This window comes from Podarcis gaigeae (genome assembly GCF_964106915.1).
Source record: "Podarcis gaigeae genome assembly, chromosome: 6".
NCBI lineage: Eukaryota > Metazoa > Chordata > Lepidosauria > Squamata > Lacertidae > Podarcis > Podarcis gaigeae.
This window is the reverse complement of record NC_139682.1, coordinates 4,110,847-4,136,877: the sequence shown is the minus strand read 5'-3', so window position 1 is coordinate 4,136,877 and position 26,031 is coordinate 4,110,847. Positions and strand designations below refer to the sequence as shown.

The 26,031-nt window shown below is 45.4% G+C and overlaps 1 protein-coding gene across 3 annotated transcripts in view; it reads left to right on the top strand.

Annotated features, from left to right (window-relative positions):
• The first annotated feature begins 3,338 nt into the window (after positions 1 to 3,338).
• SNPH (syntaphilin) overlaps positions 3,339 to 26,031 on the top strand; it is a 44,075-nt gene continuing 21,382 nt past the window's right edge. For all 3 annotated transcript variants that reach the window (XM_083744392.1, XM_083744394.1, XM_083744393.1), the window contains exons 1-2: positions 3,339 to 3,484; positions 3,668 to 3,820. The gene's annotated coding sequence lies outside the window, so the exon portion shown is untranslated. The remainder of the gene's footprint in view (positions 3,485 to 3,667; positions 3,821 to 26,031) is intronic.

The window sequence follows — 26,031 nt, the reverse complement described above, 5'->3', positions numbered from 1 at the left end:
TTATCAATGAGTAGGCACCATTATCGTCTCAGACCTAATCAAACACATTTTTTAAAAGTATCCTTAGCTGTTTTTTCTAATGCTTATTGTGACATGTATTTTCGACAGATACCCAGACAGCTGCAGAATATGCAGTGAGGGAATCATGGGTATAGCGGGGGGGGCAGGGGGGTAGCTGCCCCCCATCAAGTAAAACAATAGAAATAACTAACTAATCAATCAATCAATCGCGGAGTTTCTGCCCCCCTAACAAAAGTCCTGCATCCCTCCACAAAAATCCTGGCTATTGAATTCCATGGAGGGAATTCAAACACAATTGTCAGCTGTGAGTTCATTGCGTTGCTGCATCTTTTCCTTAGCAAATAAAATGTAATTGACCTTCTGCCTTATGCATACTGCATTATAAATATCACCATCAATTTCATTTACATGGCTCCCTGACTTTGTGGCATAATGGAGCAGCTATTAAATGATAACAAAGCCCCATTACCTTGTATGTTAAAACCATTTTACAGAGAAAATGAGAAAGGAAGGGTGGGGAAAAGTTATATTTCCCTGCCCTGCCCTTGTCTCTCTCTCATATATTTAGAGAGAGTTGTAGATCACTCTTCATCCCAGAGGATTCAAAGGTGGTGTACAAGAGGCAATATATATATATTTGTATATATTCTTACTAAATACAATAAAATAGCATTCATTAGCAAATGAGAGGCAGCAATAAACCTAATATAAAACTGTAGGGCACATTGAGGCAGCCAACCCTTGGGGACATAAATAATAGATCATTTAATTTAAAATTTCCGGAGTCCATTTGTTTGAACAATCAAAATATGACAAAATAACGTGCAGGTTTTAAAGCTCTTTAGAGCACAGGGAAGAATTTTCTCTCTGAAATCTTCAAAGATGAGTCCTGTCAAGAGGCTTTTCTATATGTCTTGACCACCTAATCCTAGCCAGAGTTGAGCATGTCTAAACCCATTGATTTCAGCGGGCTTACGCCAGCCTATCTCTGTATAGGATCCGCTTGCCAGACTTTACAGAAGTTCTGTGCTTTGTGCACTAACTGCTTAGTGCAAATTCCTATAAGGAACAGGAATTGTGAAGGACGCTTTAAAAACCTGTGTGTGTACACGTGTGTTTCTGAGTCCTTATTGGACAAAGCTCCCAGGGCACACTGGTTTAAGGATGTGGTGGTGTCTGTTGTTCACAGTGGGAAACACTGATGATGTTCTGGTGTTGCTGTACCCATTATAGTTGTTGCACAAAGTGTGGTGGCACCGCTCTTGTCCAGAAAACCAGAATAGGGCTGCCATTGTTTTAAATTTCGCAAAACAACAACAACAAACCTATGGTTACATGGAACATTCTCAATAAACACACAAAACGTAACCGGCTGTACTTTTGAATAAATAAGGTATACAGTGGCACCTCAGGTTAAGTACCTAATTTGTTCCGGAGGTCCGTTCTTAACCTGAAACTGTTCTTAACCTGAAGCACCACTTTAGCTAATGGGGGCCTCCCGCTGCTGCCGCGCCGCCGGAGCACAATTTCTGTTCTCCTCCTGAAGCAAAGTTCTTAACCTGAAGCACTATTTCTGGGTTAGCAGAGTCTGTAACCTGAAGCATATGTAACCCGAGGTACCACTGTACTATTGATTGTATCAATTTGTAGATTTCAACAGAAGTCTCATAAAGTTTGACGGGAAAAGCAGAAGACCCAGTGGATCAGTTCATTCTCTAGTCCGTTCATGCCTAAGGTCCATACATGTATAAGTATCTATTCCACCTGTCTGTTCAAAGAGTCCAATAATCCACGTGAAGGGTTGTTACAGCTCCACAGAATCCTTTCACAGAGTCTAAGGCAAGGATTTCCCGAATATTAGCTTTGTTTCGCCATCCTAGGTTTCAACAGTAGAACAGCCTCATATGTAGTATTATAGGATGGTGGATCTTATAGCATAGTATATGAGCCTGTTCTACTGTAACAACCCTTCACGTGGATTATTGGGCTCTTTGAACAGACAGGTGGAATAGATACTTATACATGTATGGACCTTATGCATGAACTGACTAGAGAATGAACTGATCCACTGGGTCTTCTGCTTTTTTCGTTGAACTTTATGAGACTTCTGTTGAAATCTACAAACTGATACAATCAATTGCATACCTTATTTATTCAAAAGTACAGTGGTGCCTCGCTAGACGAAATTAATCCGTTCCGCGATTCTCTTCGTCTAGCGGTTTTTTCGTCTTGCGAAGCAAGCCCATTGACAGCTTAGCGGATTAGTGCTAGAGCTGTCAAGCGGCTTCCAGTGATCAGCTGTTAAGCGGCTTATCAGCGGAACAGCTGATAAGCGGCTTAGCGGCTTAGAAAAAGGGCAAAAAAAGCAAAAAAAAAAACCCGCTGGGGGACGCAAGATTTTTTCGTCTTGTGAAGCAACCCCATAGGGAAATTCGTTTTGCGAAGCGCCTCCAAAACAGAAAAACCCTTTCGTCTAGCGGGTTTTTCGTCTTGCGAGGCGTTGGTCTTGCAGGGCACCACTGTACAGCCGGTTACGTCTTGTGTGTATATTGCTTTAAATTTGCCTCTACTGTTGTGGCTCTAACAGCAGCCTCTTGACCTGCAGAAATTACACACGTGAAGCTTTTTTTTTTTTTCCTGGCATGCAGATGAAGTTATGGAAAAGCACTCTCGCTTGATTGATTGCAGTGGCGTAGCGTGGGGGGTGCAGGGGGGCCGGCCGCACCTGGCGCAACATCTGGGGGTTAGGGTTAGGGGGCGCAAATCCACGGGTTAAAAGGTAAAGGTACCCCTGCCCGTACGGGCCAGTCTTGACAGACTCTGGGGTTGTGCGCCCATCTCACTCAAGAGGCCAGGGGCCAGCGCTGTCCGGAGACACTTCCGGGTCACGTGGCCAGCGTGACATCGCTGCTCTGGCAAGCCAGAGCCGCACACGGAAACACCGTTTACCTTCCCGCTGGTAAGCGGTCCCTATTTATCTACTTGCACCCGGAGGTGCTTTCGAACTGCTAGGTTGGCAGGCGCTGGGACAGAGCAGCGGGAGCGCACCCCGCCGCAGGGATTCGAACCGCCGACCTTTTGATCGGCAAGTCCTAGGCACTGAGGCTTTAACCCACAGCGCCACCTGCGTCCCAATCCACGGGTTAGGGGGTGCAAATTACTTGCCTTGCCCCGGGTGCTGACAACCCACGCTACGCCACTGGTTAATTGCGCCCAGAAGCAAGGCAGGGTGACAATTCTCCCGAGCTAGCCCTGCGCGCCTCCAGCTGGTTTTTCACGATGCTGTCTCTTTAAGGAGGAAGTGCGGAGACAACCGCAAAGTACGCAGCTGCCTGGGCAGCTCAGCCGCCCTCCCCTCCCATCGGCCCCAGCCGGAGAGAACAGCTCAGCCCAGCCGCCTCTCCCACAAGCCCTGCAAGGGAGAGCATCAAGCCGAACAGCATGGAAGAAGAAATACGCACAGGTGATGATGCAGGGAGTTGCAGACGTTATCATTTGGTTTTCTTTATTTTTTGCAAAGGGTAGGGGGCATATTTGGGGTCTGGGAGGAATCTAAGGGAATCTAATCTCCTTGGGACCAAAGATCCAGCTGGAACGCTTGGCTCTTATCTGCTCCCTGTTTTCTGTTTTCCTTGGCCGGTGGCAGGTCGCTGATCCAGCCAGCTAGCTGGCTTCCTTATGCAAGTACCGCATTGGGGCTGCGCCCTCATCCACCCTCCCCTCCCCAAGGTGTCACCAAGAAGAGGTTTGCTTTTGGAAATTACCCCGACTGCCCCACCCCACGACTGAGCTGTCTCGGGTAAGTACCACGGAGAGATAACATCTTTGCATCCTTCCTGGGAGGGATAAAGTGCGGGGCTGTTGGTTTTTGCAAATGTGCAAGGGATGGGGAGCAAGGCTGTGAATTTAGGGCATTCAGCCGTCACACATGTGCACCTCTTGTGCATGGAAAAGGGTTGAGCATGCCTTCCCCACCCCCACCCCCTTTTTTTGCTGAAAACTTAAAAAGATGATCCATGAAGATGCTTTGCAGAGAGAGCGGCTGCATTCCTGCAAGAGCCGGAAGGTGCTTCTCAGTGTCTGTCATTCTTTTTTCTCCTTTTCTCCTCCCCCTCCATTAAGGGCAGGTAGGGAGAGTCTGCTCTGGATCAGACACACCCGTTGGCAAATGCATCTGTTCAGACAGACCCTGGCACCTCTCGCAGCACAGTGTAAATCTATTGTAGTTTTTCAAAAAATAAAAATAAAAATGTTATCCATCGTCATTGTTGCAGTCTCTTTGAGGTGACAGTGAAACACATGAATTGGGCTGGCCCTGCAGGGTGTGTGGTGCCTTTTTGGTTTCTGTGTCCCCCCCCCCCCCCGCTCCATTCAAGGTCATTGCTAGAACTCCTCCCTCACATAATTACCCTGTTTCTTTTTGATGGAAGATTTCCCCCCTTAAAAAAAGATAGAATAGCACATGCCTGAAGGTTTTTCTCAGATCCCCAAGCTTCTCCATCTTGATCTAAAAAGAGACTTACCGGTACCTTTGCAGCCTGGGCCTGTACCAAATCAAGGGCTCTGTACTAGGTAACATGCCTCTCTGCTTCCTTCCCCCCCCCCCCCGCCCTTTTATTATTTTTTTGCTCCCTAGTGCTAGAATAGGATATGCACTTGTGATCTCTACAAAGCATTATGCATCTTGATTTATGATATCTGATCTCCTGGGATCTCTCTCTCTGCGCCCCCCCACCCACCCACAATTCGGTTTGGAAATGTAATTTCACCCGGCCAGCCTGCTAGCCTTTGTTTCAAAGGCGTATGTCATCCTTTCCCCCATGTAATGTGGCATTTTTCCTTCTGTAAACAGCAGTTTTCCACTGCCTGTTATCTCTGAGCCACCAGCTCTCCTTGGACCTCCCTTAAGAGGCTAGGTCCTTTAAAACACCCCGGTAATTAATATCACAGGTGCACAGAGCATTCCCTTCCTACACATCTGCCAAAGAATAAACCCTTCAGCAAATCAGTGTTTTATGATAGCAATAGCAAGGGTGAGTTGTTATATGATAGGAGCACCAAGCTTGATGTAGCCTAGTAGCCACCTACGGCTAGCCCAGAGGAGCTCACTTGTTTAGTCGTTTAGTCGTGTCCGCCTATTCGTGACCCCCTGGACCAGAGCACGCCAGGCACTCCTGTCTTCCACTGCCTCCCGCAGTTTGGTCAAACTCATGCTGGTAGCTTCGAGAACACTGTCCCGCCATCTCGTCCTCTGTCATCCCCTTCTCCTTGTGCCCTCCATCTTTCCCAACATCTGGGTCTTTTCCAGGGAGTCTTCTCATGAGGTGGCCAAAGTCTTGGAGCCTCAGCTTCACGATCTGATTTCCTTCAGAATGGATCGGTTTGATCTTCTTGCAGTCCATGGGACTCTCCAGAGTCTCCTCCAGCACCACAATTCAAAAGCATCCATTCTTCTGCGATCAACCTTCTTTATGGTCCAGCTCTCACTTCCTTTTTTTGGATAGCAAAGACAGGGGTTTGGTTGTCCCATGGCAGGCCACAACACAAACTATTGAGTTGTACTTTGCTGGCAGGGTCTCACGTTGTCCTAAATCACTGATAAAAATTTTTTTTCAAAGAAGGATTGGTGCAGTTGTGCTACATTTAGTTTGGATAAAGAGGAGGAAACTTCCTTTTTCTTACACTTCCCATCTCTTCCTAACCCATTTCCCCTCAAATCCTGCCTCAGTTTTCACTAGAAAGAGGTGCAGCTGCAATTATTATTTATTACCGTGTTCCTTTCATCTCCTTATTTCAATCATTCTTATCTTTTTCTTTTTCTTTTTTGCAATGGCATAAGTTCACAAAATAAATTGAATTTAGTAAAGAGATGAGAGCAATTGTGTGACTGCTGTTAGAATTTTGCAGGGAACAAAACTGGGTAGCTTGAAAGACACCTCAAATGTTGTGGTTCAGCTCTTATACTGTCCCTCTCTTTTATGATCTGTGAGTCAGTGCTTCAGCTGCACCAAACAACAGCATTATTTTCCTTCCAGTAGCACCTTAAAGACCAACTAAGTTAGTTCTTGGTATGAGCTTTTGTGTGCATGCACACTTCTTCAGATACACTGAAACAGAAGTTACCAGACCCTTCTATATAGTGAGAAGGTGGGGAGGGGTATTACTCAGAAGGGTGGTGGGAATGGGTGATTGGCAGATAGCTGTGATGAGCCTGTTGACGACTCTTAACGACTGCAATAGGTCTTACAGGAAAAAGCAAGGGGTGAGAAGGTGAAAAATGGCTTTGTCATGTATAATGAGATAAGAATCCAATGTCTTTGTTCAGACCAGGTCTCTCCATGGTTTTAAGTTTGGTAATAAGTTGCAATTCAGCAACTTATTACCAAACCACCACCCTTCTGAGTAATACCCCTCCCCACCTTCTCACTATATAGAAGGGTCTGGTAACTTATGTTAGGGGAAGATGTAGACCTACATGCATTCAGGGAGCAAATAACTTTCTAAAAAGTTCCACAGAGTTGGTGGAATGGCAGGACCTTGGCTAGGATGGGAAACATTGCAAGAGCTGTTGTTGTGGTTTAGTCGTTTAGTCGTGTCCACCTCTTCGTGACCCCATGGACCAGAGCCAACCAGGCACTCCTGTCTTCCACTGCCTCCCACAGTTTGGTCAAACTCACGCTGGTAGCTTCGAGAACACTGTCCCGCCATCTCGTCCTCTGTCGTCCCCTTCTCCTTGTGCCCTCCATCTTCCCCAACATCAGGGTCTTTTCCAGGGAGTCTTCTCTTCTCATGAGGTGGCCAAAGTCTTGGAGCCTCAGCTTCAGGATCTGTCCTTCCAGTGAGCACTCAGGGCTGATTTCCTTCAGACTGGATCAGTTTGATCTTGCAGATTTTCTTCTCTCAAGAGTCTCCTCTAGCACCACAATTCAAAAGCATCAATTCTTCGGCCATCAGCCTTCTTTATGGTCCAGCTCTCACTTCCATACATCACTACTGGGGAAACCATGGCTTTAACTATATGGACCTTTGTTGGCAAGGTGATTGATGTCTCTGCTAGGGATGTTTCATGGTTTCCATGCAACCAAGCAAAGTGGACATTGCATAAAGGTTGGAAACATAAACTCAGTTTATCAAGGGAAGAGGGCAAAAGCTGAAGGATTGGAAGGAAGGGGTGGCCTTAAGGGAAGAAAGGGAAGTAGAAAGGCTGAGAGGGGAAGGAAGAGAATATGGGAAGAGATTAGAGGTGTGCATCACCCTTCTAGGATGCTGTCGCTCCTAGCTGGGGTTCATATATTGCTTTGAAATAACCAACCAGACCTTTGGCTTCATCAGATCTTCATAATTATCATGGTGGATGATTTAGAACTTGTGGCAAACTCCAAAACCCTTGTTTCAAACAAACTCTGGTCCAAAATTCCCTCCAAATAGAAATCTGAGGACACAGTGGTCACATTAGGTGCGTCAGTGATGTCAGCCTTTCTCTTAAAAGGGCCCTGTTGAAAACTTGGCCCAGAATGGATCTTTCTAAGCTCTCCATTAGCTATGTTGGCTTCTGTTAAGCAGTTTCCTGCCCTCAAATTGTCCAGGGAACTGCTCTTCAGCTGACATCTGTGAATAAGTCTGGTGCACAACAGCTAAGGAAGAAATCAGAAAGCTGGTGTTGGGCCTTCACAGAGGAGAAGCCCAGGCTTGAGCCAACTTAAATGGGCCATGCTTAAAACCATAGACCTGGATTGCTGTCCTTATTGAAATGTCATAAAGTAAGAACAGGCTATATAAATGTCATTGATCCAATAACAGCTCTCTTACACAGAGTCAGATCATTGATCTATCTAGCTATGTGTTGTCTATTCTGAACAGAAGCGATTCTCCAACGCTCAGTCCTGGTATCTGACACCCATATTTAACTGGAAATGTCAGGGATTGATTTTGGGACCACTTTGCATTCACAACATGCTGAACTGGTACGATGTAACTATTCTGAAACTAAATTTCCCTGTTCATTAACTATGGAATGTCAAGAAATGACTTTTGTGCTTAACGATGCCTGTTATACAATAATGACATTTCATACCTGTACAAAAATACATTTAAAGGTGAAAATACAATAAGATGTTTGTGATTTGTGCATAAATTGTATTGTTTTATATTGATAGTAGATGCATTATCTTTCATAATGATAGAATCATAAAATTAGCTTACCTACTTTAACTTCTGTTTTAAGATTGGAATTTGGACCTAAAGTGTTCTTAGGAGATGCCAGAGCAAATTAAAAAAAAAAAAAGATTTGAGCAGCATCTGAAGAAACCATTTTTCAGTAGATCTGACACCCTGCCTAAGCAGATTACTCTGTCACTGGTCGTCTCTTACAATAATTAGGATGTTTTTCTTAATCCTAACTCTGTTGCTAGCAGCTCAAGCCCATTGCTCTCTGCCACAACTGGTCTGAGCACTGGTGGCATTAGAATAGTTTCTGTTATGATCACTCCATGGGTGGGTTCAGAGTGCCATCCTGTGTTTGAACAGCAGCAATTTAGCATCCTTAAACTGAGGGGATTGACTTGTTTCCCCCCAAGCTATTCAGGATATATGTGGGACGTGGGTGGCGCTGTGGTCTAAACCACTGAGCCTAGGGCTTGCTGTTTGGAAGGTCAGCGGTTCGAATTCCTGCGACGGGGTGCGCTCCTGTTGCTCAGTCCCAGCTCCTGCCAACCTAGCAGTTCAAAAGCACATCAAAGTGCAAGTAGATAAATAGGTACCGCTCCAGCGGGAAGGTAAATGGTATTTCTGTGCGCTGCTCTGGTTTGCCAGAAGCGGCTTAGTTATGCTGGCCACATGATCCGGAAGCTGTACGCCGGCTCCCTCGGCCAGTAAAGCGAGATGAGCGCCACAACCCCAGAGTCGGCCACAACTGGACCTAACGGTCAGGGGTCCCTTTACCTTTACCTTATTCAGGATATAGCTGAAGAGCCTATGGGGTGGGTGGATTTTTTCCCTCTCATAATTCTGGAATCTGGGATAATCTAATGCATCATTGGATTACAGAGTTAGAAGGGACCTTGGAGGTTATTTAGTTCAACCCCCTGCCCCATTCAGGATCTGCAGTGCAGGGTGAAACTATAGCTGATCAGTCTCTGCTTAAATATCTGAGGTGGAAGAGAGACCACGCCTCCCAAGACAGCCTGTTCCCTGCCAAATAGATTTTGCAGTCGGAAAAAGCCCAAGTCTGCTTCCCAGCAGTTTCCATCCATTGGTTCTGGTTCTGTCCTCTGTAACAGCAAAGTTTATCCCGTCTTCTGCATGCCAGCCCTTCATATATATGTGAAGATGGGGAGGGCAGGATATAAATAAAATTTATTATTATTATTATCTCCTCCACCCCCATGAACTCTTTGTCAGGCTAAATGTACTTAGCTCTTTCAACTGATCCTCATACGACTTGGTTTCAAGACCTCTGATTGATGAGACATTTAGGGCCCCTCCAGACAACCTATTTAATTGAGTATTCATCCTGTTTTGCTTATACAAGAGTTACTGTACATGGTAAGATTATATCTAGCCTTTATTGAGCATTCATTTTGATCTGTTTATGGGCCAGTTATGTGACAATTAGCAGTCATTCTGATTCGCTTGCAGGATGTTTACACATCTTCCCTTTAGTCATTCATTCATCCCTCCCACAAGTACATTACCACATCACTTTTCAAACTACAGAAATCATTTTCTAGTGGATTTTTTGTACTAGGGGAAGCAGGGGGACCAGACTCTGAGGTGTGTGTTGTTGTTTTTAAGTCTAAAAATGAAGCAAAGGCCTCCACACTTGACCTCCTGGGTTCTCTAGAAGAGAAGAAGGGAGCAGGGAGTGTGAGAGTCTGAGGCTCACATGTGAACAAGGCCTGCGTAAAGCTCTAAAAGTCTGGTTTTGCTTGGCTGGGACAATCTTTGGTGCAGTGTCTACTATTTTGTTTGTTTACTATGCATTTAATATTATTTATTTATACCCATCCCATCTGACTGGGTTGCCCCAGCCACTCTGGGCGGCTTCCAACATAATATTAAAAATAGAATCAAACATTAAAAACTTCCCTAAACAGGGCTGCCTTCAGATGTCTTCTAAAAGTTGTGTTTTTCTTCTCATGGGAGGTTGTTCCGCAGGGCAGGCGCCACCACTGAGAAGGCCCTCTGCCTGCTTCCCTGTAACCTCACTTCTCACAGTGAGGGAACCACCAGAAAACCCTCGGTGCTGGACCTCAGAGTCTGGGCTGGAGCTCCTTCAGTTGTACTGGTCCAAGGCTGTTTAAGGCTTTAAAGGTCAGCACCAACACTTGGAATTGTGCTCAGAAATGTACTGGGAGCCAATGTAGATCTTTCAGAACCGGTGTGATATGGTCTCAGCAGCTGCTCCCAGTCACCAGTCTAGCTCTCGCATTCTGGATTAATTGTAGTTTCCAAGTCACCTTCAAAGGTAGCCCCATGTAGAGCACATTGCAGTAGCCCAAGCGGGAGATAACCAGAGCATGTATCATCACCCTGGCGAGACAGTGTGCAGCAGACAGAGTCACAGCTAGCATACTAGATGGAGCTGGTAGACAGCTGCCCTGGACACAGAATTAACCTGTGCCTCCATGGACAGCTGTGAGTCCAAAATGACTCCCAAGCTGCTCACCTGGTCCTTCATATTTACCCCATTCAGAACCAGGGAGTCCCCCACACCTGCCCACCCCCTGTCCCCTAGAAACAGTATTTCTCTCTTGTCAGAATTCAACTTCAGTCCATCCATCTGCCATCCATCCATCCATCCATCCATCCTCCAACTGTCCTCGCACAGGATATTCACCACCTTCACTGGTTCTGATGTAAAAGAGAGGTAGTGCTGTGTATCATTCACATACTGGTGAACATCCAGCCCAACCCCTCTGATCATTTCTCCCAGCGGCTTCATATTGATGTTAAAAAGCATGGGGGAGAGGACGGAGCCCTGAGGCACCCCACAAGTGAGAGCCCAGGGGTCTGAACACTCATCCCTCACCACCACTTTCTGGGCACCTCTTAAAATATAACCAAATTTTGCTTGATTGCTCCTGAGATTAAGGAGCATCTGTGTTTGGATACTGTTGGCTGCCATTTTGAATCAAGGTCATCCACATCATTTTATCTGTATGCTGCCTTTCCATAGTTGAAACCGTGCCGAAAGGGGAATGAACCTTCCAAAACTGTACTTTAATCACTGATTTCAAAACTACACTGATTTTTGTTTTGTTTTATTTATTTCTTAGCATTCCCTAGCAGTGTTGGGCATGAAGCTGCTATTATGTTTATAAAGGACAACTTTACTAGAGTCTTCTTTCTTGTGAAAATTGTGGCAGCAGTACAGTGGTACCTCGGGTTAAGAACTTAATTCATTCTGGAGGTCCGTTCTTAACCTGAAACTGTTCTTAACCTGAGGCACCACTTTAGCTAATGGGGCCTCCCGCCGCCGTGCGATTTCTGTTCTCACCCTGAAGCAAAGTTCCTAACCCGAGTTACTATTTCTGGGTTAGCAAAGTCTGTAACCTGAAACATCTGTAACCCAAGGTACCACTGTACAAGCAAAATGTCCCACCTTTATGTCTTCTTTCAGAGGCATTAATCCATCAGGTTTTACACTGTCTTCATTCATATATAATCCATCAGTTTGCTTTTGCTGGAACTGCCTTAATGTTATCCTGCCGCTTGAACCTTAGAGAACAATGTTGAACAAGAGGTTCTGCTTGTATTCCACACCAGCCCATTCCACCAGTAAAAGTGGCAACGTTTCCAGGGCCTTGGACTTTTGAGGATTGAGTCTGGGACCTGCAGCGTGCAGCCCTTCCCTGGTTATCTGCTTATTCCTGCCTTTAATTGGGCTTCAGGCAAGAAGGGTCCCGCACCCATAAACACGCTAACCTGCTCCTCTTTGTTGTCGTCATCATCACTGTTCTGGTGAGGGAAGAACCCGGCTCAGATACAGTCGCCACCCCCAGGCCTGGAAGCTGTGAATTGCTACTCATTGCTTAACTCCCTGCAGGTTCCTTCTGCCAAGGAGAGCTCCACTGCTCCACTGCTCCCTGACTCACGCCTCATCAAGCCAGACAGGCCTGCAATGGGAGCATCTGCTCCCAAATTAACGGTTTAGCAGCAGATCCTCTGGATCCACGTGATTCTGGATGCATCCGCAAAGATTCTCCCACGCTGCGCTTGGCTGCAATGTCGGTGTGCCCTAGCCTACACTTCCCTGCTCGTTCATCCTCCTCTGTTTCAAACCATCCTTGTTCCCCAAATACTGACTTGATTTAGAAACAAAGATTCTGCTATTAATAAATGTGTCTTCAGCTACAGCTGTGTCTCCCATATGGAAGGAATATCAACTTTTAAACGACCTTATTATGTATTTTACTATTTGGATTCGCTGGTCAGAATATCTGAACGGATTTTTTTAACCTGTTATGTACTGAGTTGAATAGGATTCAGAATGCAGCAGTCTGACTGGTCCTAGAACAATAGGATTCAGAATGCAGCAGTCTGATTGGTCCACAGGAGCCACCCAATCCAGCTCCAGGTGGAAGTGAATCCACAACCTGATTGGCCTACAGGAGAATTCCGGAATTAGCCAATCACGTGGGGCCCATTGTGTAAATAATGTATATAAAGCAGACATTCTGGGGGAACTTCCATTCCTCCTCACCACTATGAGCTGAATAAAGAGCATGAAATCCACTCTGACCTCCGAGTATATTTCAAACCTTTTCTGTAAAATGTGATCCTAAGTGTTTTGATGCAGATGGGAGAAGAAATAAGATGTTTGGTAGATTGATCATATGTCCTACTTTACAGAGGGCACACTTCTTTTGAAAGGGCTGTCGTCTTCTTCTTCTTCTTCTTCTTCTTCCTTTCTTTCATTCTTTCATTCTTTCATTTTATATACCGCCCTTTATCAGAAGATTCCAGGATGATGGCAACATCCAACTGGAAGATAAATAACTATAAGATTGGGGAGAGGGGAGCTTGAAGTTGCCCACCCACAGTTATCAGCACCTGGAGAGGAGACAGGTCACCTTGTCAGTCTACCTAGAGATATTTAAACAGATGCATTTCTGTTTAAACAATAGTAATTGTTTTAAAACGTGCATCTAGACATACTCGTTAGGAAATGCCAATCTTTTCCCTCTTTTGCCTTCTTTTTGGCCGTGAGTGGCCAACATTCAGATCATATAACTGCTTGATCTCTGCACCTCTGATTATTCTCCCCCCCCCACCCAAAAAAAAATATACACCTCTCAGATTTTGAACCTGGCAGTGTTTTTTTGTGCAGTCGTCTCAGTGTGCCTTAGCCAAACTGTGCTGGTCCAGGGGGGAGGTTACCTTGGGGCGAGGTCCAGGACCTGAGGGTCGGCAGACAGTCCTCCTCGGGCGAAGCGGGGTCCACAGCGGGAAGCCGGGCAAGGACAGGAACTCTGGGGGAAACAGGACTGGATGCTGGCCGAAACAGCTCATCAACGACGTTGCTCCCGCAACCTGGGACCCGGCTGACTGGCCTTTATCTTCCTCCTGGGAGAAACCAGTTCCCTTCGCCTCTCTGCCCTGAGCCTCTGCAGTTCAGGAGAGGCTGAAGGGTTACTGGGCCCAGGGGGAGACTCACCTGTAGGCACTGAGTCCTCAACCACCTCTGGAGCCAGAGTGGATTCACCTGGTGCCTGCTCCTGAGGATCCGGCACAGGTGCAGGCGCTTCAGAATCAAGGCCCTGCCCCAGCTCAGCCGGCCCTGGAGGCGGGGACTCCTGTGCAGGCTGGGATTCCTCCGGTTCAGCCTCTGAATCAGATTCCCAGGCCATCACACCAACCAAGCAACCAAGTCGTCTCCAACTGGAGACTATGCATGTTACTTTAAGTCTTAGCCCAAAGTCTGTAAGGGCACTTTTCATTCTGTACCTGCATCTCCCCTCCCTACAGCCCCACTGCTGCAGAGTGCAGTCATAATCCTGCATATGAGAATGTGCGAGAGAGAAAGGAGAGCTAAGAAACTGCTGAGAGACAGGTGGGAAGGCATTGCAGTTATACTGTTATGTACTGAAGTTCTCACCCTGGGCCAGCAGGGGGATACTGTAGATAGCTATGCAAATAAGGGATCTAAAGTGACGTTCAGTGATTGGATAGTTTTAGAAAAGTGTTACAGTTACGTTGTACTGGAGCCTCTATATAAGCAGGCTGACTGAACCCTTCAGTTCAGTTCTGTTCTGGCCTGTGAATAAACAAGAATCGCTGTGTTTGAAGAATCGCTGTGTCGTCTGATATGTTCACCCACAACTTAACATATACCGGTACATTCTGCCATGGTGTCTGAACTCTTTTTTTAAAAAAATAGTTTTTATTAAGTTTCATACAAATATAACACATACTACAACAAAAAAGAAAGAAACAGTCACAAATATAAACCAAAAAGAAAATAGAAAAAAGGAAAAAAGAAAGAAAGAATACATGTCAGCAAACACCTAGACAATACAAATTAATTGGTTATTTAAACTTCTAACATCATAAACATGTGTTAGACTTCTTCTGAGCCCTCCCATCTGAATTTCCTTGTATTTAAATGTAGCAGTTTTCTAATATCATTATTAAAACACAGTATTCAAATTAAAATAAAATTTCTTTACTTTTCTTGAGGTTCTAAATCTCAATTATTTAACTAACTCTTAATTTCATCCTAGGCTTATTTAGTACTTTCCAGTAATTTCTAATTTTTTATGTTGCATTATTTATTCAAATAGTCTTTAAATTTATTCCTCTCTTCTTGATATTCCTCTTCTTTCTGGTCGCAGATTCTTCCAGTAAGGTCAGCCAACTCCATATAGTCCATCATTTTCACCTGCCATTCTTCCACAGTTGGTAGTTCTTGTGTCTTCCATTTCTTGGCTATAAGAATTCGAGCAGCAGTTGTGGCATACAAAAAAATAACTTTACATCTTTCTTGGGTAATTCAGAACCTATTATTCCAAGGAGAAAGGCCTCTGGTTTCTTAATGAATGTATATTTCATCATTTTTTAAAATTCATTATAAATCTTTTCCCAGAAGTCTCTCACATGGTGTCTGAACTCCTAAGCTGAGTCTTTGGATTGGGAAAGGGCAACATTAGAAACAATATGAAGTTAATATCTTGACAAATCAGGGACGAAGCCATTAGATGCCTGCGATATGTGATGTTGCCATCACCAGACTCCAAAGAGCTTCTATACCTTTGCATGGAATGGAGAATTCTGCCAGGTTAACTTTGGAGCAGTGTCTCAGCTGTGTTCTGCACAATTAACTTTTGCTGCAGAGAAATCTTGAATGGATGCCCTTTGGTCAGAATTTTCTATTAGCTTCCATCCACAATTTCCCCCTCTTTCTCATTTAATGCACTCTCCTGAGAATTAAAGCCTGTGTGTTTAGATTTCCCCATGGTCCATTGTGAGCTGTCTTCTGCTTCAAGGCATGGATTACGGTCTCATTCTGAAATATATTCGTTTTCAAAAATGCCGGTGAGTGTGTTGGCCACTTCATAGTATCTATGTAGAAAATTCCTCTTGTGTAAAGCGGGACTTAGTCTGGAACTGGAACTCAGGCCAGTCAGACAACTTCACTAAAGGCGAAACCATTCTACTTCAAATATATGTATTAAGGGAGCCTGGCAAACAATTTCCCCAAAGGCTCCCAGGCAGAATGCAAGGGACTGAAATTTGGACCTTCAGCATGTGACCTCTCTGTCTTTAGCTGCCTACCCTGCTTCTGAAGACAAGGAAGGGTCTGCATCCATCTCCATGCACACAGCTATCTCTCCTTGTTAAGTTGTGGGTGAACATATCAGACGACACAGCGATTCTTCAAACAGCTCTTGTTTATTCACAGGCCAGAACAGAACTGAAGGGTTCAGCCAACCTGCTTATATAGAGCTCAACTACAAAGCAACAGTAACAACTTTCTGTAACTATCCAATCACTGAACGTCACTTTCAATTCCTTATTTGCATATGCGGACCTGAGTGAAAACTATCTACAGTATATAGTGGTAATCACTTAATCTCCTTGTGTGGTTTCTGGGCAGTTGGTCTGAGAAACTGAGATGCAACAAAGGTGTCCATGGGCAAGCAAACTGCAGACAAAAATGTCCAGAGGCTTTTGTGTTAGACACCTTTTGCTTTTGGAGTGGAAAGAATGAAGAATGAAGTGATTTGCTTTCTGGCTAAAGCAATTCTGCATCACAGATCCTCTTTTGCCTCTGACCAATCCAAATCACTCCAAGGTGTCTCCTGTCACCTCTGGATTCAGGATTTGTCTGAGTCCAATGCACACTCCTAAGCGTTTCATGCTGAATATGCTTATTAATGGTGTGACGTGGCTTTTGGTCAATTTAATAAAAGGTAGGCATTGGCCTTGTGTCAAAACCCACTAGTAGGAATCCTTGAATTTATTAAGGTAATTGATACAGAACTGCCAGTTCAACACATCTAAGCTTTGCTTCATTGTAAAAGGGAGGGGAGAGTAGGTAGAAATGCCTAAGACAAGTACGTAGCAAGCCAAAGGCAATAAAGCAAACTTCAGTACAACAGCATTTGCCTGTAAGTCAAAGGGACCCCTGACCATTAGGTCCAGTCATGGCCAACTCTGGGGTTGCGGTGCTCATCTCGCTTTACTGTCCGAGGGAGCTGGCGTACAGCTTCTGGGTCATGTGGCCAGCATGACTAAGCCTCTTCTGGCAAACCAGAGCAGCACACGGAAACGCCGTTTCCCTTCCCGCTGGAGTGGTATCTATTTATCTACTTGCACTTTGACGTGCTTTTGAACTGCTAGGTTGGCAGGAGCAGGGACCAAGCAACGGGAGCTCACCCCGTCGCGGGGATTCGAACCGCCGACCTTCTGATCGGCAAGTCCTAGGCTCTGTGGTTTCACCCACAGCGCCACCTGCATTTGCCTGACCTACAGTTAAATCCTTTGCTTGCTTACTCACTTTCTTGATATAGGCTTTGAGGGTGATAAAGGAGAGGGCCTTTTCAGTTGTAGCACCCCATTTGTAGAACACCCTCCCTAGAGAAGTCTGCCAGGGACCTTCGCTGACATTTTTTCTCGTGTCAAGAAACAGCTTACCTCTTATTACAGGCTTTTGATGGACTATGATGATGTTGTCTGCTGTTAATGTGCTGCCAGAACTTTCTACCGCTTCTCATGATGGTGGGGAAAAGCAGGGTTTTTTTGTGTATTTTTTAGTATTACATGCATTTTCATTTGAAAGATTTTATGAAAATGTGTTTATATTATACTGTGTTTTCACTTACACTTTAAATACGTTGTCAGGCACTTGAAGACCTTCTGGGTAAGGATTGACTAACAAGTTGAACTGCTGAGTTCAGTGGTACTTGGTCCCAAGCAAGTGTGAATAAGGCTGCAGTGTCAGCAATTAAAATAAAGATCTTGCTTCCATTAATGTAAATGTCATTTAAGCACACTTTCTAGGGCTGCTAACCACGGCACTCTTCGCCTGCTTCTTTTGCTTGGGATGAATTGGTTGTTTAGCATGCAGATAAGTCCAAGAATCCCTGCGACGGGGTGAGCTCCCATTGCTCGGTCCCTGCTCCTGCCAACCTAGCAGTTCGAAAGCATGTCAGAGTGCAAGTAGATAAATAGGTACCACTCCGGTGGGAAGGTAAACGGTGTTTCCGTGCACTGCTCTGGTTCGCCAGAAGCGGCTTAGTCATGCTGGCCACATGACCCGGAAGCTGTACGCCGGCTCCCTCGGCCAATAAAGCGAGATGAGCGCCGCAACCCCAGAGTCGGCCACAACTGGACCTAATGGCCAGGGGTCCCTTTACCTAAGTCCAAGATGAGGGCAGAGATTGGCATAGTGGGTGCTGATGTCACAAACCAGGGGGAACTATTGCTACTGCCCAGTGCATCTTCCAAGGCAGGAAAAGTCTTCATAGAGGGTGGAGAACACAGCACATGATATCATGGGCTGTCCCCTGAGCCCGCTAGATGAATCGCAAGGGATCATTGCCGTAGGAGAGCGAGAAAAATTCTCAGGGACGAGTCACACCCTGGCCAGCACCTCTTTAATCTTCTACCCTGGGACAGGAGATCTAGAAGTATAATCAATTGTACCAACAGGCTAGAAACAGTTTCTATCCGTGGGCTGTGAGGCTGCTGAACGGAAAATAATATAGTGCAACTGACTTTCGGGGTTGGTGTGTTGTGCGACAAGCATACAGAGTGCAGTGAGATTGAGTGTTTGTGGAGGGGGTGAGGCTCAGTTAATTTCATTGTATACAGGTTGAACATTGACCATAAAGGTATTATTATTATTAAGGGAGGAGAGAGCATTTGGGCTGCTCTTTTCCCAGGTGAAGAAAGCAGTCTCTGCAATCCTTCAACTCAGACCTTTTAGCTTCCTCTCTCTTTCAGACAGTACCTGCATTGGCAAAGTTACTGATTAGGGGAAGGCAGGCATATAGAAGTGTGTGATTTTGTAGAATATTGTATGGTTGATTGAATCAGATTCAAAAACCAAGCTGTTCAGATCAGGTATTTGATTTCATCTCTCTTGGTGCTTTGATCCAGAGAAGCCCTGCCTTAAATCTGTATCCATACTGCTGTCTTGTTTCCTAGATCTAGTGTCTTCAAAGTCCTCCAAGGCTTTAGTAGTTTTTGAAACATAATAAAATTACATGTCTAGCTAGACTTGCCTAAACAACCACTTTTAGAAGGCACTGAAAATAATACAGCAAGGGTGCTTGCCCAATCTTCATGGACAGGGAGTTCCAAACTTGCAAATGTGGAATGAATGTTATTTGGCATGTGTAAAAGTGTCAGCCCTGCAAATTAAAGGGGTAGAGTAGGCACATATTGCATAAAGCAATCCTTCAGCTGAACTGGTTCCCTCCTCCTCCTCCTGCTGCTGCTGCTGCTGCTGCTGATGATGATGATGATGACTTTATCTTCTTCTTTGGCAATCACTCATAGCTGAGTGTCATCCATAACCACGGTTTTAACAATAAGTCCGTAAGTCACTGTGGAGGCCAATTCTGGACCCACACATCCTTCCACAGTGGGGACATTGGTTTCTGGGCAGGAGTTGATCATGGTGAGGGTTTGCCAAGCGTGCCTTCCTCTTAGCACGTTTCTCCCTTGTGTCCTGAGTTCAAGCGTCTTCAAAGCCCAGGACACCTTTGGTAAAGGCTGTTCTCCAACTGGAGCGCTCACAGGCCAGTGTTTCCCAGTTATCAGTGTTTTTACCACATTTTTTTAAGATTTGCCTTGAGACAGTCTTCATACCTCTTTTGTTGACCACCAGCATTATGCTTTCCATTTTTAAGTTCGGAATAGAGTAGTTGCCTTGGAAGACGATCATCAGGCATCCACACAACATGACCAGTCCAGTGAAGTTGATGTTGAAGAATCATTTCTTCAACACTGGTGATCTTTGCTTCTTCCAGTACACTGATATTAGTTCACCTATCTTCCCAAGTGATGTGTAAAATTTTTTGGAGGCACCGTTGATGGAATCTTTCATGGAGTTGGAGATGGCGTTTATAAGTGGTCCATGTTTCACAAGCATATAGTAAGGTTGGTAGTACAGTAGCTTTGTAAACAAGCATTTTGGTTTCCCTGCAAATGTTGCAGTCCTCTAACACTCTGCACTTCAGTCGGGAGAAAGCTGCACTCGCAGAGCTCAGGCGATGCTGGATTTTGGCATCAATGTTGGCCCTTGTGCACCAAAGTCCTTTCCACAAAGGACTTTATATACTAACAGTAACACACTGACATTACCAGTCCCTATATCCAGAAACATCCTTTCTCTAGCTCCACCACCTTTCACTGTCCATAAGTCTTCTGCCCCCTTTCCTCTCTTGCTGCCTCCGTCCTTTCCTTGGAACTGTCTCGCACAGTCCACCTTCATGCTCAGATATGTAGTTTTTATTATGTTGCATTTATGTTTTTATTTGCAAGCTAGTACAAAAATGCTTTGAGGCATGGTTGAAATACATTTCCTGCTGTTTTCAGCTTTCATCTGAGCTCGAAACAGCTGGCCATTTTCTGGGGGGTTGAACATACTTTTTTGTCCCTTTATAATACACGATTTCCATTGGGGTAGCCACGTTAATACGTTGCAGAGAAAATAAAGAGCCCTGTGGCTGATTATGTTATTGTGACCTGAGCTTCCGTGGGCTATCTCCATACAGCTGAAGAAGTTGGTTGTATTCCATGAAAGCTTCTGCCACAATAAAAATTGTTAGTTTTTAGGGTGCCACAAGTCTCTTTGTTATAAAATCAACTTAAAAGGAACACTCATCCCATAGTGATAGCTGGTGTTTTCTTCCTGTAGCACCATAGTTACAAAAAGATATCTTTTTCAGAGCATCCACAAAAACATCTGATAATACTTCAGTGTGAAACTGATTAATTGAACTATCAGGTTTCTGCTCAATTGGCTGTTTTAGTCCAGCTCTGTGTCATTTTGCACGGGAATTTCACTGCTGAGAAAGCATTTAGTACAATGAAACTGGTGTCCGGAGGGTGGGGGGGAAACGGTGGGGGACTGCAAGGGGGAAAGGGCATGCATGTGACAAGTTAATTCCCCAACCCCTCCTGCTACTTCATTGCCAGTCACCCACTCCTGACTTTATTCAGCTAACACATCCCATCAGCATAAGGATTTTTGCTTGCATAATGGGGTTTCCTCCCATCTCTCCCCCGCCCCCCCCCCATGTTCCAGAGGATTCATTGAACTCTTAGAACAGATGTAGGGGATGCACGGGAGGGAGGGAGGAGAGGGGGGTAGTTTCATGGTGCAAAAAGAAATCCTTGCACTGATGAAATGATTCATTTACTTTGGACACAACCTTTTGGACACACAAAGTAGAAGTAGCAGCAGCAGCTTTCAAACTGAAATGCTTCTGCTGAAAAATGACATTCAGCTGTTAATATGTGCCACATCACCTGCTGTGAACCATAACACATAATATTTGTCAGGCACTGGATGTAGGAGCAGGCATGCATTCTGTAAACGGACCTCTGACCATTAGGTCCAGTGGTGGCCGACTCTGGGGTTGCGGCGCTCATCTCGCTTTACTGGCCAAGGGAGCCGGCGCACAGCTTCCGGGTCATGTGGCCAGCATGACTAAGCCGCTTCTGGCGAACCAGAGCAGCGCACGGAAACGCCGTTTACCTTCCCACCAGAGTGGTACCTACTTATCTACTTGCACTTTGACGTGCTTTCGAACTGCTAGGTGGGCAGGAGCTGGGACTGAGCAACGGGAGCTCACCCCGTCGTGGGGATTTGAACCGCTGACCTTCTGATCGGCAAGTCCTAGGCTCTGTGGTTTAGACCACAGCGCGTCCCATATGCATTCTGTAACTTGTGCTTAATGCAAGCATACCTCTTTAGACACCTGGGATTAATCTTGATGGCCCCATGCCAGTCCCTCTGAAAATTGTCACTTGGTTTTAAACCGTTTCTTAAATAATATAATTCCTTGCTACCCTTCCCCCATTCCTTATCTTCACTGTCCTATAAATAGATAAACACTTCATTGCCCTAAGGTTGCAGTCTGAGCGTACCGCAATGTTGGGTGATTCTTAAATGTGATGGGTTGTGAATAAATGCTTCCTGTCTGCTCATAGCCCAGCTAGCACTCGCTGTGGAAGATAATTATTCATTGTTGAACCAAAAGCTGAACATCAGCTGAGGAGCATGCCGGCTGGAGTTTGGGTTTTTGTCCTGTCCACGGCAGCATCCAGTGATCTCCTAAGCCCTTCCCTTGTTGCCATGACAACTCTTTGCATGGGTTGAAACAATCAGGGATGCCTCATCACAGTTCTGTGTAGTGCTAGGAAGCTGGGGGTGTGTGCTTTGGGGAGCAGGGAAGGAGATCAAGGATGTGGTTGTGCACCAAATCTGCAGCTCGGGTGGTTGTGCTGAGCAAACGACTTATGAAAAGATGCTTGTATTTGATCATTGAATTTTTGCTAAGAAGCTTCTCATGTTTGGAAAATGTTATGTCTGAACCAGCTCAGTGACATTCCAAGAATCCCTTGTACTTTTGAAGTGAGAGATGAACCCAGGGCTTCCGAAAATATATACTGAATTATTTGATTGTAATCCAAGGAATGTTGGGGCTTCCTAACTTTCCAGAAATCTGAAATTAAAAGGACTCAGCAGACTCTCTCAATTGCATCCTATATGCATTGGGAAGATCTTAAAAACCAGATTTGAAACCAGTGTCATCCCCGTGTAGGCTTCTGTAATCGTGCATTCATGCCACTAGCATAGCAGCATATCCACAGGGTTGCCATCAAAGTGTGGAATTGCATATTAGTGCAAAATCTTACCATTTTTTAATTTCTATTTTTGACACGTTTCTGGTCCTTAAGTCTGGAATGCAGATTTGAAAATGCGCTCACGGTGCCTTGTGATATCACAGAAGTTGTGCTGAGGAGCAGAGGAAGTCTGAACAGGGAATCCACTGGCCAGCAGCTGCCTCTTAAATGCCCTTCTGCATAATAGAGAAGGAAAATGAGTTATGCAAAATACATAAAGTGTGTGTTGATTTCTAGGCACAGGGTTGCAATAATGTTTTTCAGTGGCTTTTCTAGATTGGCGGTTGTGGTGATAAATAACAGTCAGCCAACACTGTCATCTTCTGTGCCTTCAGTTCTGCAAATCCTGAAATTACTTTTCCCCTCCTTGCTTGCAGCTGCAGTGTTGATGGCTTTACACTGCTGAGTCACTGCTCTGCCAGAGATCTCTTATAATTCCCCTGCCTTTCATAGCAGTCGGAATGCTTGGAGTGTTATTAGCAGTTTCTTCCCTCCACCCCTTTTCCTCACTCCCACATTTGTCCATTTTTATTTCCCTAGGCAGAATTAGTGATGTGTTTGCGTCTCGTTGATCAAAATGCTGGGATAGAGAAGGGCTTTTGAACTTCTTAAATTCTTATTATCAGGCTGGTGGTAGAGGAAAGCCTGTATGTTGCAGACCTCTAGCCTCAGGGTCTGGAGGCCAGAAACGGATTCTCACATGCATACATACCCACAGCTGTGTCCCAAATCACTGCCAAATTAACCTTCTCCCATAGTATTTAATGGGAGCCGTTGAGAACTGAGCCCAGTTGCATTGCCTGACCTGGATTCACTTCCTTTGCCAACTCAGAGCAAGGATAGTCAATTGGTTCTCTCCAGCCATTGCTGAACTACAACTTCCATTACCCATGACCATTGGCTATGCCATCTGGGGCACATGGGAATGGAGGTTCAGCGACATCTGGATAGCATCATACTGGCTACACGCAGGAGCCAGTCAGGCGCAGAGAAGAAATGGCAGGGACAGAGAAGGAAAGGGGACAGAGCTCACTCTCTGGTGAACCGGGTTCAATTCCCTGCTCCTCCACCTGCAGCTGCTGGGTGACCTTGGGCCAGTCACACTTCTCTGAAGTCTCTCAGCCTCACTCACCTCACAGACTATTTGTTGTGGGGGGGAGGAAGGGAAAGGAGAATGTTAGCCGCTTTGAGACTCCTTTGGGTAGTGATAAAGCGGGATATCAAATCCAAACTACTACTACTACTCTTCTTCTTCTTCTTCTTCTTCTTCTTCTTCTTCTTCTTCTTCTTCTTCTTCTTCTTCTTCTTCTTCTCCTCCTCCTCTCTTATGCCTTCACCTGAGCCAGACCATTGGTCCGCCTAGTTCACGGGTAGGCACACTAAGGCCCGAGGGCCAGATCAGGCCCAGTCGCCTTCTAAATCCGGCCCTTGGACGGTCTGGGAATCAGCGTGTTTTTACACGAGTAGAATGTGTGCTTTCATTTAAAATGCATCTCTGGGTTATTTGTGGGGCATAGGTATTCGTTCATTCCTCCCCTCCCCCCCAAAAAAAATATAGTCGGGCCCCCCACAAGGTCTGAGGGAGAGTGGGCCGGCCCCCTGCTTTAAAAGTTTGCTGGTCCCTGGCCCTAGTTAGTAGCTCATTACTCTGGCAAGAACTCTCCATGGTCCTAGGAAGATATGATGAAATGTACAGCCCTAGGTCTATGTGATGTGATCTGCGGGGGCTCCCCATTTGTGGAATGCTCTGCCCCAAGTAGGCCCGCTTTCATTACATATCTTTAGGCACTAGGCAAAAAACACTCCTCTGCTCCCAGGCCTTTGGCTAATTAAACAATTTATGGGCTTTGTGGGTGGGGTGTTGTTTGTTAATATACTATGTATTTTTGTGTTCTCCTATTGTAAACTGACCTGTGATCCTCAAATGAATGGTGGCATGGAAACTTAATAAATAGAATAAATGAATATTCTGCAGTGTGTCTGCTCTCAAGAGACACCTATGAATTCAGCATTTGAACATACCGGTTTGCTTTGCAGAGGGAAGTATGTGGGTGTTTCTACGTCGGAGGTGCCCTGCCCCTCTTTCTCTGCGCGGTTCCTTCGTCATTGCTTTAACCTTGACATGACAATTTTGTGTTCCAAGTTTTCTGTGGCTTCTTTCCCCAGTCCTCCCACATCATTCGTCACCATGGAGAACCGAACTCTTCCAGAAGCCTTTATTCTTTTCTTGCTACTTTTTTAAAGGAGCAATTAGTAGGTTGGAAGGACTATTTTTTGTTGGCGGGGGAGTTCTGCCTCCCCCAATCCTCTAGAATTCACTGAGCAGTGAATTCAGGGTGACGCCCCACATATATGTTCATTGCTTGAGAATGGCCAAATGGGTTCAGCTGTGTATCTTGGATAGCATTGCTCCAAAGTTGGCTTTGGGTAATATGCAAAGTCTTTCTGCAGTAATCTTATTGTTATGAGTTTAGGGGAGAGGAAATAGGATGCATGTGATACCTTTCTAACCCATGAATCCAGCAATTAAAATATAAGCCAGGCTAGCTTCTTGTGTGGAGGTGACCATCTGGGTGATGGGCCATTAAGAGATGAAAGGAAAGGGGGCTCTATGCAAGACAACAAATGGATCTCCTCAATTCAGAGATACTGCAGTTAGAAGGACAAAGCCTGAGTTTGGAGTTGAAAGTGGCAGCGGTTTGTCCCAGCTCCTGCCATCCTAGCAGTTCGAAAGCACACCAGTGCAAGTAGATAAATAGGTACTGCTCTGGTGGGAAGGTAAACGGCGTTTCCGTGTGCTGCTCTGGTTCGCTAGAAGCGGCTTAGTCATGCTGGCCACATGACCCAGAAGTTGTACGCCGGCTCCCTCGGCCAGTAAAGCGAGATGAGCGCCGCAACCCCAGAGTCGGCCACGACTGGACCTAATGGTCAGGGGTCCCTTTACTTTTACCATTAAAGCAGCCAGCTGCAGAGAGAGTCAGAGCAACATTTGAGAGCGGTGTTTGATTTCTGTTTGAATCAAAGGCAGTGGCTATGGGAGAAACATGCCCCAATTGGGGTGCTAATGCTGTGAACCCCTCTATCATAGGCTCAAGTTGTATATAGGTGTGAATAAACCATATATCATGAAAACACCACACTCTGCTGTGCCTTATTCCCAAAGGAAACACGAGCCCTAAGTGTGCCTGGAACCTCTAGAATCTTGCACTGTTCAGAGATTGGGGTGATATGAAACAATATTCAGTGGCTCACTTCATTCTGTTGTTTTGCAGTCCCAGCAAATGGTCCTGGTATTGTATAAATAATATAATTTATTATTTATACCCCACCCATCTGGCTGGGTTTCCCCAGCCACACTGTGCGGCTTCCAACAAAGTATTAAAATACAGTGGTCTGTTAGACATTAAAAGCTTCCCTAAACAGGGCTGCTTTTAGATGTCTTCTAAAAGTCTGGTAGTTGTTCTTCTCTTTGACATCTGGTGGGAGGGTGTTCCACAGGGCGGGTGCCACTACCGAGAAGGCCCTCTGCCTGGTTCCCTGTAGCTTTGCTTCTTGCAATGAGGGAACCGCCAGAAGGCCCTTGCCGCTGGACCTCAGTGTCCGGGCAGAATGATGGGGGTGGAGACGCTCCTTCAGGTATACTGGGCC